This window comes from Asparagus officinalis, unplaced genomic scaffold (assembly GCF_001876935.1).
Source record: "Asparagus officinalis unplaced genomic scaffold, Aspof.V1 AsparagusV1_Un85, whole genome shotgun sequence".
In the NCBI taxonomy this organism is placed as follows: domain Eukaryota; kingdom Viridiplantae; phylum Streptophyta; class Magnoliopsida; order Asparagales; family Asparagaceae; genus Asparagus; species Asparagus officinalis.
Genome location: NW_017972351.1, coordinates 78,079 through 88,897, shown reverse-complemented (window position 1 = coordinate 88,897; position 10,819 = coordinate 78,079).

The window sequence follows — 10,819 nt, the reverse complement described above, 5'->3', positions numbered from 1 at the left end:
TATAGTTTGTTTTCTATTGTTGAGGATGCACCTACTCTACCATCGCCCAATTGATCCCTAAATGTAATTTCATTATTCAAACATTGTGAATTTTTAGCTTCTGTCCATATGTTTGCTCCATCGTTTACATTCAATAAATTTTTACAACAACATTCTCTAAATAAAATTATCAACTTAAAATAAATCTAAAAATTTTACCACGTGCATTGCTCGTGCAGTCATTCCAGATTGTGTGCTATGGTATACATGAGTGTTGTGACTTCATTTACTGCTTTGACCACTTCTAATAACCCCTAATGGATTTTATTCATTGGACTTTAGAATATACGATTTGGTTATTTTGCCTTTGTAATATTACCTGGTTATATGCAAAATACCTCTCACACGCCACCATCAATCTAACTTCTTTGACGAGAACATTTGGCATTTATTAACTCATACTTTCAGATGGTTGTTCAAAGTACTAAATTTATTTTGTAACTATAAAATGACGGTGTTTTGCTTAACCTTAAGGATTTGGTAGTCAATGAAACCAAGCTACCTAGTCTGATCAAATAAGCAGTTAAAACTTTGAAGGGTTTATGTCTCTTTATTAGTGAAATGTTTTGTCTTAATAGCCCTTTTCTAAAATTCTTTGAATCCTATTCAGATCTGCTAAAACATCATAAACCTCAAGCGTGCAAAAAAGGTATGATAAAATACAAATATTACCTAATGAAAGTAGTGGGGAGACTAAATTCCCAACGCACCACATTGCATCACTGGTTAAGCATCAAAATTGGAAGCAGAGGAGATAAGAATAATTCAAAAGACTAATGTTATTAGCTGATACAACATATATCTGAGATCATCATCTCCAAACATTCGCCAATTTGCTGTTCATTTATGGACCTACAATATCAGTAAGCATGAAGGAGCCGTGAAAAGTGATTACTTTGGAAAAGTAGTTGGAGACATTGATTCCTTTAAAAGAGATTCCGAATTTCACTCTAGGCTCTGTTGAAATACACCATGGACTGTTAATCGCTTGAAGGCCTTCAAATTCTTGAGAACTTATCAGGTATTTATTCAAAAATTTAGAACTTTAAGGTTGTTCATGGAAAAAAAATTTTCTCAATGGAATTATTTTGATATGCTAAAATTTTCTATCAATCTTAAAATTTATTTAACTCTCGTGTTACTATTAGATCTCTTTTGGAATCTTTTTGCTGATATTTTACATCCAAAAAGAAAGGGTAATGAATCCTTGTAGAAAGGGAAGCTTGTACACACAGGTTCATATAAATAAAAGATGGTATTTTTTAAGAAGCACATTCTCTCAATTAATTTGTTTATTTTCTTAAAACNCTCTCAATTGAGGAAGATAGTTGATAATATTATTGTTGCTGGTCTGCTGAGGATTGTTATGCTTTCAAGTTAAGATAGTTGTTAATACACATTCATTATTTGCCTCATCCAAATGTCTGAATATCATCATCCTATATCATTGCATGTTTTATTCTGGTTTTAGCCTGAATGATACTTGTTTTCCATATTTATTTAGTAGAGTAATGTATATTATTGATGAATAAATGAAGTATTATTTTGGCTTGTATACTATAGTTTGTTTTCTATTGTTGAGGATGCACCTACTCTACCATCGCCCAATTGATCCCTAAATGTAATTTCATTATTCAAACATTGTGAATTTTTAGCTTCTGTCCATATGTTTGCTCCATCGTTTACATTCAATAAATTTTTACAACAACATTCTCTAAATAAAATTATCAACTTAAAATAAATCTAAAAATTTTACCACGTGCATTGCTCGTGCAGTCATTCCAGATTGTGTGCTATGGTATACATGAGTGTTGTGACTTCATTTACTGCTTTGACCACTTCTAATAACCCCTAATGGATTTTATTCATTGGACTTTAGAATATATGATTTGGTTATTTTGCCTTTGTAATATTTAACCCCTAATGGATTTTATTCATTGGACTTTAGAATATATGATTTGGTTATTTTGCCTTTGTAATATTACCTGGTTATGTGCAAAATACCTCTCACACGCCACCATCAATCTAACTTCTTTGACGAGAACATTTGGCATTTATTAACTCATACTTTCAGATGGTTGTTCAAAGTACTAAATTTATTTTGTAACTATAAAATGACGGTGTTTTGCTTAACCTTAAGGATTTGGTAGTCAATGAAACCAAGCTACCTAGTCTGATCAAATAAGCAGTTGAAGCTTTAAAGGGTTTATGTCTCTTTATTAGTGAAATGTTTTGTCTTAATAGCCCTTTTCTAAAATTCTTTGAATCCTATTCAGATCTGCTAAAACATCATAAACCTCAAGCGTGCAAAAAAGGTATGATAAAATACAAATATTACCTAATGAAAGTAGTGGGGAGACTAAATTCCCAACGCACCACATTGCATCACTGGTTAAGCATCAAAATTGGAAGCAGAGGAGATAAGAATAATTCAAAAGACTAATGTTATTAGCTGATACAACATATATCTGAGATCATCATCTCCAAACATTCGCCAATTTGCTGTTCATTTATGGACCTACAATATCAGTAAGCATGAAGGAGCCGTGAAAAGTGATTACTTTGGAAAAGTAGTTGGAGACATTGATTCCTTTAAAAGAGATTCCGAATTTCACTCTAGGCTCTGTTGAAATACACCATGGACTGTTAATCGCTTGAAGGCCTTCAAATTCTTGAGAACTTATCAGGTATTTATTCAAAAATACACCATGGACTGTTAATCGCTTGAAGGCCTTCAAATTCTTGAGAACTTATCAGGTATTTATTCAAAAATTTAGAACTTTAAGGTTGTTCATGGAAAACCTTCAAATTCTTGAGAACTTATCAGGTATTTATTCAAAAATTTAGAACTTTAAGGTTGTTCATGGAAAAGTTTTTTCTCAATGGAATTATTTTGATATGCTAAAATTTTCTATCAATCTTAAAATTTATTTAACTCTCGTGTTACTATTAGATCTCTTTTGGAATCTTTTTGCTGATATTTTACATCCAAAAAGAAAGGGTAATGAATCCTTGTAGAAAGGGAAGCTTGTACACACAGGTTCATATAAATAAAAGATGGTATTTTTTAAGAAGCACATTCTCTTAATTAATTTGTTTATTTTCTTAAAACAAATGAATTTAATAACGTAAAAAGGTTTTATGATGTAGTTAAATAGTTATATTGACTAACATCTTGGTTCATAAAATTCTTCCAACTTCTCCTATTTTGCATCATTTATTTGCAGTTCATATTTTTTTACAAACGTTCCTTTTATGTTGGAGATACCTACTCTTATAATGCTTGTGTAGAAGGGGAAAGGGAGATCGAAGTCGTCAGATAAACTGTAAAAGGGGAAAGGAAGATCGAAGTCGTCAGATAAACTTTAGCATTTTCAGGAGAGTGATTACATTCTTATTAACTCATCTTTCTCTTTACTCTACAATATAGTATTTGATTGACAAACTTTATTGTCATTTTTAGGGTCTTGACACTAAAAGAAAACTATGCATCTTTGGCTTTTGTCGGTCCATTGAAATGCTAAGTGATGTTGTTGAAGACACTGTACTAGAACATGGAGGAGAGGTAACTTGAGAAGCACATTATAATGCAGAGTTGGTGTTTAAAACTGGTATTCTTGTTCTTGCTTTTAGTCATATTGTATAAAATTATGCAGAGCATGCGTGCTTCAATTCCTTTCTTGTCATTATAAAGAGGAATAAAACTATCAATTGTAAAATTGTATTTTTATTTATATTTCCACTGAAAAGGTTTGGAACCGAGTTAAAGGATCTTTCTACATAGTAACATTAGCAATTTGATACCTCATTTACGAGAAAATATTCATTTAAAAATAAGTGTAATAAATTGTTTTGATTTATATTCTTGTGTACACTGAAAAATAAAAATCTAAAAAATCTTGAATGCAAATTAATGAATCAATGTTACATGTTAAAATATAACTAAGTCTTAGTATACAATTATCCTTTTAATAGCGATATAAGATTTGCAAAAAAACGATGCTCCTTTGGGTCTTCAGTAGGCTATCATATGTTTGTTAAACATGTATATAAACTCCAAATTAGCTTAAAAGGATTCAATGAATAAATTAGAGTGAAATGCTAAACTAAATTATCAATTTTAGATAAATCTAAAATTTATACCGCGTGCATTGCACGTGCAATTCACCTAGTTATATGTAAAAGACTCAGAAACGTTTTTCAATGCTTTATTTAATTAATCTTTTTTTAAGTTACTGCTTCATTTCTTGTCCGCAAAAAATAAAACGAAATCGCATACGTGCAACACAAGTGCATTATATTTGTCAATAGAAAAAACATCAAAAGCTAACTTATTCAGAGGGGCACTAAAGGGCCCACGTGAAGTAATTAAAACCACAACTTTCTAAAAATTAAAAAAATAACTAGAAAAGAATCCGCTCATTAAAAGGCAAAAAAGCTTATCCAAAAATAATATGGTTTTTTATGAAAAAAAAACCAACACGAAATATAACGGTTTTCAGAAGAACCAGTATAAAATTTAATTTTTCGTAAAATCACTATGATAATTTGTGCTTGGTAATGAAGTGCCACATATTCAATTAAATAATATATTAAATTCCTAAAATATCCTCATGGTGAGATCCATCTATGCTTATATTATATTTTCTCAGCCCCCCTAATTATGTTAAATCCCTTGAAAAGCTAATCATAATGAGCATCTATGTTATTTTATACTCTTCTTTAACAAAATATATGTGGCATTTATGTTATTTTATACTCTTCTTTAACAAAATATATATGGTATTTATGTTATTTTGTACTCTTCTTTAACAAAATCATATCATATCATATCATACTCAATTTAAAAGTACGAGTTCAGAAAAATCTTTCTATGGCCAATATTATCCTTAGGTTTTTTGAATACTACATTGTTATCCTAATCTATTCTAATTATTTTATCTTCTTTGAATTAGTAATCAAATGATTTATTCTATTCATAATAGGACTTAACATGTTATTAGATAAAATAAATACGTTTCATATAATTCAAATTCTTTACTTATTTCAGTTCGTGAAGAAATCTAAAAAACATATACTAGCCAGCACCTAAAAGTTTTTAGACTTTGTAAAAAATATTCTCTAAGTTTTTTAAATTAAAAAAATGCCCCTAAAAATTTAAAATTTTATTAAAACATCTTAAAAATTATAAATTTTATTTATCTTAATTTAGTGAGAAATCTAAAAATATATATATGCTAACTAGAAAATTAAAGTTTTTTTACTTTGGAGAAAATATCTTGTAAGTTTTAAAAATTATAAAAATACCCCTAAAAATTTAAAATTTATAAAAAACACCTTAAAAATTTCAAACTTATAAACATTCTAAAAACCTACAAATAACACAAGCAACCCCCAAAAATTTATGGAATTTGCAATGCATACTCTGAACTTTTTACAAATTATAAAATAAAACCCTCAAAATTATAAAATTTACAAAAATCCTGATAATTTCTGACCTAATTGTATATTAAAAATATAGGAATTATAAACATCCTACACATAATTAATAATTTATAGAAAACACCCTTAAATTTTTAAAAATTACAAACAAATATTTAAAATTCAAAATTTATAAAAACACCCTGAAAATTTCAAATTTATTAGTAAATTGAAAGCATAGGAAGTATTAATAGTCTATAAACAATTTATAATCTATAGAAAAAGCCTATAAGTTTAAAAAATTACAAAAAGTCCTTAAAATTTATAATTTATAAAAAAAACTCTATGAGAAATTCTAACCTATAGACACTAAAATGAATATGCAAAATTACTAACAACCCTTAAAAAATTAAAATTTTGTAAAAAATGGCATACACATTTTAAAAGTATAGGTTTAGGAAAACTTTTTTGTGGTAAATATTACCCATAACTTTTTTGAAAATAACATAACTAACTGAAAATCTATTAAATTTGAAATTTATAAAAAAATACTCTAAAGGTTTAGTAAATTGCAAATTACCCCTCCAAAGTTTGAAAATTTTTAATTATTTTTTTGTAATTCATTGATTTCAATGTAATGTTTAATAGTTTTGCAATTCATTGATTTCATTAATTACAAATTTTAGGGTGTTTTTTACACTTTTTAAAATTTTTGAGGGTGTTTATTTTGTAGTTTTCTAAATTTTCATTGTGTTTTCAGTGTAATGCACATATACATCAATTAATAATGATATTTAAGAATAAGTTGTTCTTAAAATTATTAGATCATAGTTAAGTATGCACATCATTATTCCTATGCAGTATAGTTTATATATGCAAAAAAAATTTAGACAATATATATGCAAAAAAATTTAGACAATCTATGTAGTGGTTAAAAAGATTTTACTTTAAATATACTATTTTTTATAAATTATATTTAATGTGAACCCACCATATAACTTTGACTGTACGTGGTTATCATAATTTTAATACGTTTGATTGATTGACTATATACGTATATAGACCATAGATTATTTTATTTTCTCACATGAGCTAATATTTGGTGCTTAATAATTTAAATTATTACTTTTAAATTCAATATAAAGAGGATCTCTAATAACATTTATTTATTTACCTATAACATAATATAATTTCAATTCCTATTTTTTGCTGGAGATTTATTCCATAGTTACGCGTATCAAATTAGTAATTAAAATAATAATTATTTATGATTAAATTAGGATGATTGTAATTGATCACTCACTATAAAAAAATTTATGAGGGCATAGGCGGAGGCGGAGGCGGATAACCTTGGCATTTCCTCATTCGCCAATCGCGCCGAGCGTCGCCGGTGACGAAGCACTTTCGTCTGCGTTTTGTCTCCTTCACCATTCTCTTCCACAGGCTTCTTGCCCTTTTTTCTTAAATTTTTTTGGGCATTTTTCTGTGTGGTTTTCCTGGAGGCTTGAGTGAATTAGGGTTTTCAAAATGGGTCTCGAGATGAGCTTGGTTTGCGGAGAGCGAAGCGGGAGAGAGAGAGAGAGAGAGAGAGAGAGAGAGAGAGAGAGAGAGAGAGAAGACAATCTAGTTTTGGGGGGAACAGGGGAAAGGGCAGTTTGGGTTTTCGTCTTTTTTTTCTCTCTGTGCGGTCTGGGAAACATAAAAAAAGCTGAAACATAAGAATGTTGGATATTGGGGCTTTGACACCCAAAAAATAATACAATGGTCCTACTCGCATCCCCTTTAATATTTTGGGGTCTAGACACAATTTTCCCTTGTTTCAAATCCTATAATTTTAGGATATTGATTTCACCGTGGGATTTGAAATCCATAGGTAATTTTTTATGGGTTGGGATTTCTAAAACTTTGTTTGTTTTAATAATATTTTTGGGATTTGGAATACTATAATTTGTAATATTTTTATTTTTTTTAACTTTTTGGAATTTGAAATCCATAATTTGTATAAAGCTTTTGAAATCCACCCCACATCCCACATGAAAAAAGAGGATTTTACAAATCCTTAAATATATTACTTTTTTATTATTTAAGGATTTAATATCCTAAAACTTATTTTGAAACAAACAAATTTTATGGAATTCTAAAACCCCAAAAAACCTCTTTTTACATCCAAAAACTTGAAATCCACGTCATATCCCGAAAAAAAATGAAACAAACACCCAGCATTTGCTTTAACATGTGGTGCTCGCTTATGTAGTTATGAATACAATATTAAAAATTGAAAATATGCGGTCCCCAAAATATGGCTTACGTAGAAATTTTAGCTGGCTTAGGTGCAAATTAATGCACTATGGTAATTAGAAAGTGGGGCCGGGGGGTCAAGTGATCCCCCTTGACCTCACCACTCTCCGCCTCTGATTGAAAACATACTATGTATACAATATGACCAGGCTTTGTCCATTGAGCCAAAATAACCTATCAACATGAATTAGGCCGAGTCATTGATGTGCGATGAATCCAAATAAAGGGGTTCCAGTTGTAATCAAGAAAGAATTCGTGTATATATTTCACAGAAATGTTAAATCAAAGTGGGAGATAAAGTAGCTGGAAGAGATGGTAATAACGATATAATTTTGAAACAGTGCCCAGATCATTACGCCTTTCGTGCGGGTCAGAACTTACCTGACAAGGAATTTCTCTACCTTAGGACATTTACAGTTATGGTCGCCGTTCACCGGGGCTTCGGTCGTCGGCTTCCCTCTCATCAGGCCACCAACTTCCTTGACCTTCCAGTACTGGGCAAGCATCAGCCCCCATACATGGTCTTACGACTTTGTGGAGACCTGTGTTTTTGGTAAATCCGGGAACTTGTTCGGAAATACCGTAATAAAAGGAACATAGGAGTTTGTCGCTAGGTATTTGACGAAACAGGATCGCCCAGTTCCTATAGAACCTATCGCTAAAATACCCCTAGAAGGGGATAGAGTTAAGCAGAGCGAAAAGAGCATTCCATGAGATGGAAAATGGGAACTATTAACCCCACACAATGTTTGTGAATAAGGAAACGCCTTTCTAGTCCTTCACAATCTCCTCTGTCTCTCCACTCAGTCCCAACTTTGTAAATAGAAGCTAAAGCATTTAAAAAACCAGTCGAATAGGAAAAGAATTGTCGGAATCCTTCCAAGAAGGCGAACATTATTGAGTCAAAAGCACAATATTTAATCACAGGAGTCCATGAGCGCAGGTGTTGACGTGGGATAATTGCAGGACCCTGAAGCACGTGTGGGGGCCGCGCGAAGTGTGAATGCGGTCTCGTTTCCAATTAGGTGGCTAGGATGCGTGGGGGCCACATCACGTGAAGTGTTGAGGTGTTTCTGTTGCTCGCGACTTCTGGCCCACCCGATCTCATATTGTTATAAATATTTGGCTGCAGCCTTTCCTAGGGTTTGTGCAAGTACCAGGGGGAAGAGAATATTTGTGCGGCTGTGCAAAGGGGGCTCGGAAAATAAAACAGTGGGCATGTGCAAAAATTTTTTCGGCTGAGTGCAGAGGAGATTTTTTGTGTGCAGTGCTTTTGTTTTGCTTTTGAGAGATAATTGTGTAAGAGGTTTGAGAATTTGTGTGAGGGTTTAGATTGAGTGATTGTAAACCCTAGTTGTATTCTCTCCTCTCTAATAGTAGATCACCCCCCTCCTTGCCCCGTGGACGTAGGCAATTTGCCGAACCACGTAAAATTGATTTATTTGTGTTTGTGTCCATTGTAATAGTTTTAGGATCCCTCGACAAGTCAGTCCTAGAACTGATGAGAAGAAGAGCCGATATCTCACGTTGTTGAGATATTCGCTTCAGATTCTTGTCTCCTTGGTGAGACGGGAATTCTTATTGGGATCTTTCTCTATTATTGTGCACCAGAAACTCTGTCGAAATTTTTGCTGCGCACAACAAGTTGTATCAGAGCCCAGATTCCAGATCTAGGGTTTGGTTGGAGGAGTGAATCAATTTGGAGGCTCGTTTAGGGCTTCGTTGGTGATAAAGGTGGGATCTTTGGTAAAGACTCTTATCTTTTTAGTTTTGGATCTATTCTTTGTTCGTTGGTGCGTAAGATGTCGGGGAAAGAAGGTGCTTCGGGTGTCGAGGGCGGTGCTTCTGGCGCGAAGACCATTCAAAGTCTGAATATCCACTCTATAAGATAGATGTGGAGAAGTTTAATGGCACAAACAACTTTGGATTATGGAAATGCGAGGTTTTGGATGCGCTGAACGCGCAGAATTTGGAGGATACCTTGGAGTTAGATGGCAAGCCAGATGAGATTGAAGAGAAGGTTTGGAAAAAGATGAATCGAACGGCGTGTGGTGTGATTAGGTCTTGTTTGACTCAAGATCTAAAATATTATGTGATGAATGAGACTTCTGCGAAGAAGATTTGGGAGATTCTCGAAAGCAAGTATTTGACCAAGAGTGTGGAAAATCGCTTGCATTTGAAGATGAGGCTTTATCGTTTCCAATTAAAGAAGGGAACCTCCATTAGAGATCACATGAACCACTACACGAAGTTTCTTGCGGATTTGGCGAATGTGGATGTCATAATTGAGGATGAGGACAAGGCGTTGCTGTTGTTGAGTTCCTTGCCCGACGAGGAATATGAAACCTTCGTCCTTACTCTGATTAATGGGAAGGCATCTCTTTCGTATAGTGAAGTCACTGCTGCATTGGTGAATTATCAGCTTCGGAAGAAGGATAAAGAGACTTCGACTGAGTCAGTAGCAGAGGCGTTGGCCGCAAGAGGGAAGGGTCCAAACCGAAAGAATTGGAAGTCACAGTCTAGAGTAGGAAAAGATCAGTGTGCTTGGTGCAAGGAGACTGGTCATTGGAAAAAAGACTGCCCAAAGCTCGACGAATGGATGAAGAATAAGCAGAAGGGAAAAGGAAAGCAAACATCGTATCGGATGGTAATAATTCTGACTCTTCTATTTATTCTCTTTCTATCAATCCTACAGATAGCTATTCGGAGGAATCTGAATGGATGTTGGATAGTGATGAGACCTATCATGTGTGCCCTAAAAGGGAATGGTTCTCTAGTTTTGAGAAGCTGGATAGTGGTGTGGTGTACATGGCTGATAACCGTGCATGCCAGATCCTTGGGATAGGAAGAATTCGTATAAAAATGTTTGACGGGACTGTTAGGGAGTTAAATAATGTGAGATATGTTCCTTCTTTGAGGAAGAACTTGATCTCGATTGGAGCTTTGGTTGGAGAGGGTCTGAAGGTTCGTGTTGAGGACATGGTTCTCGAGATTACGAGAGACTCTCGTATTTTAATGAAGGGCGTCAGGAGAAATAACCTGTATTACTTGACTGGAGGTA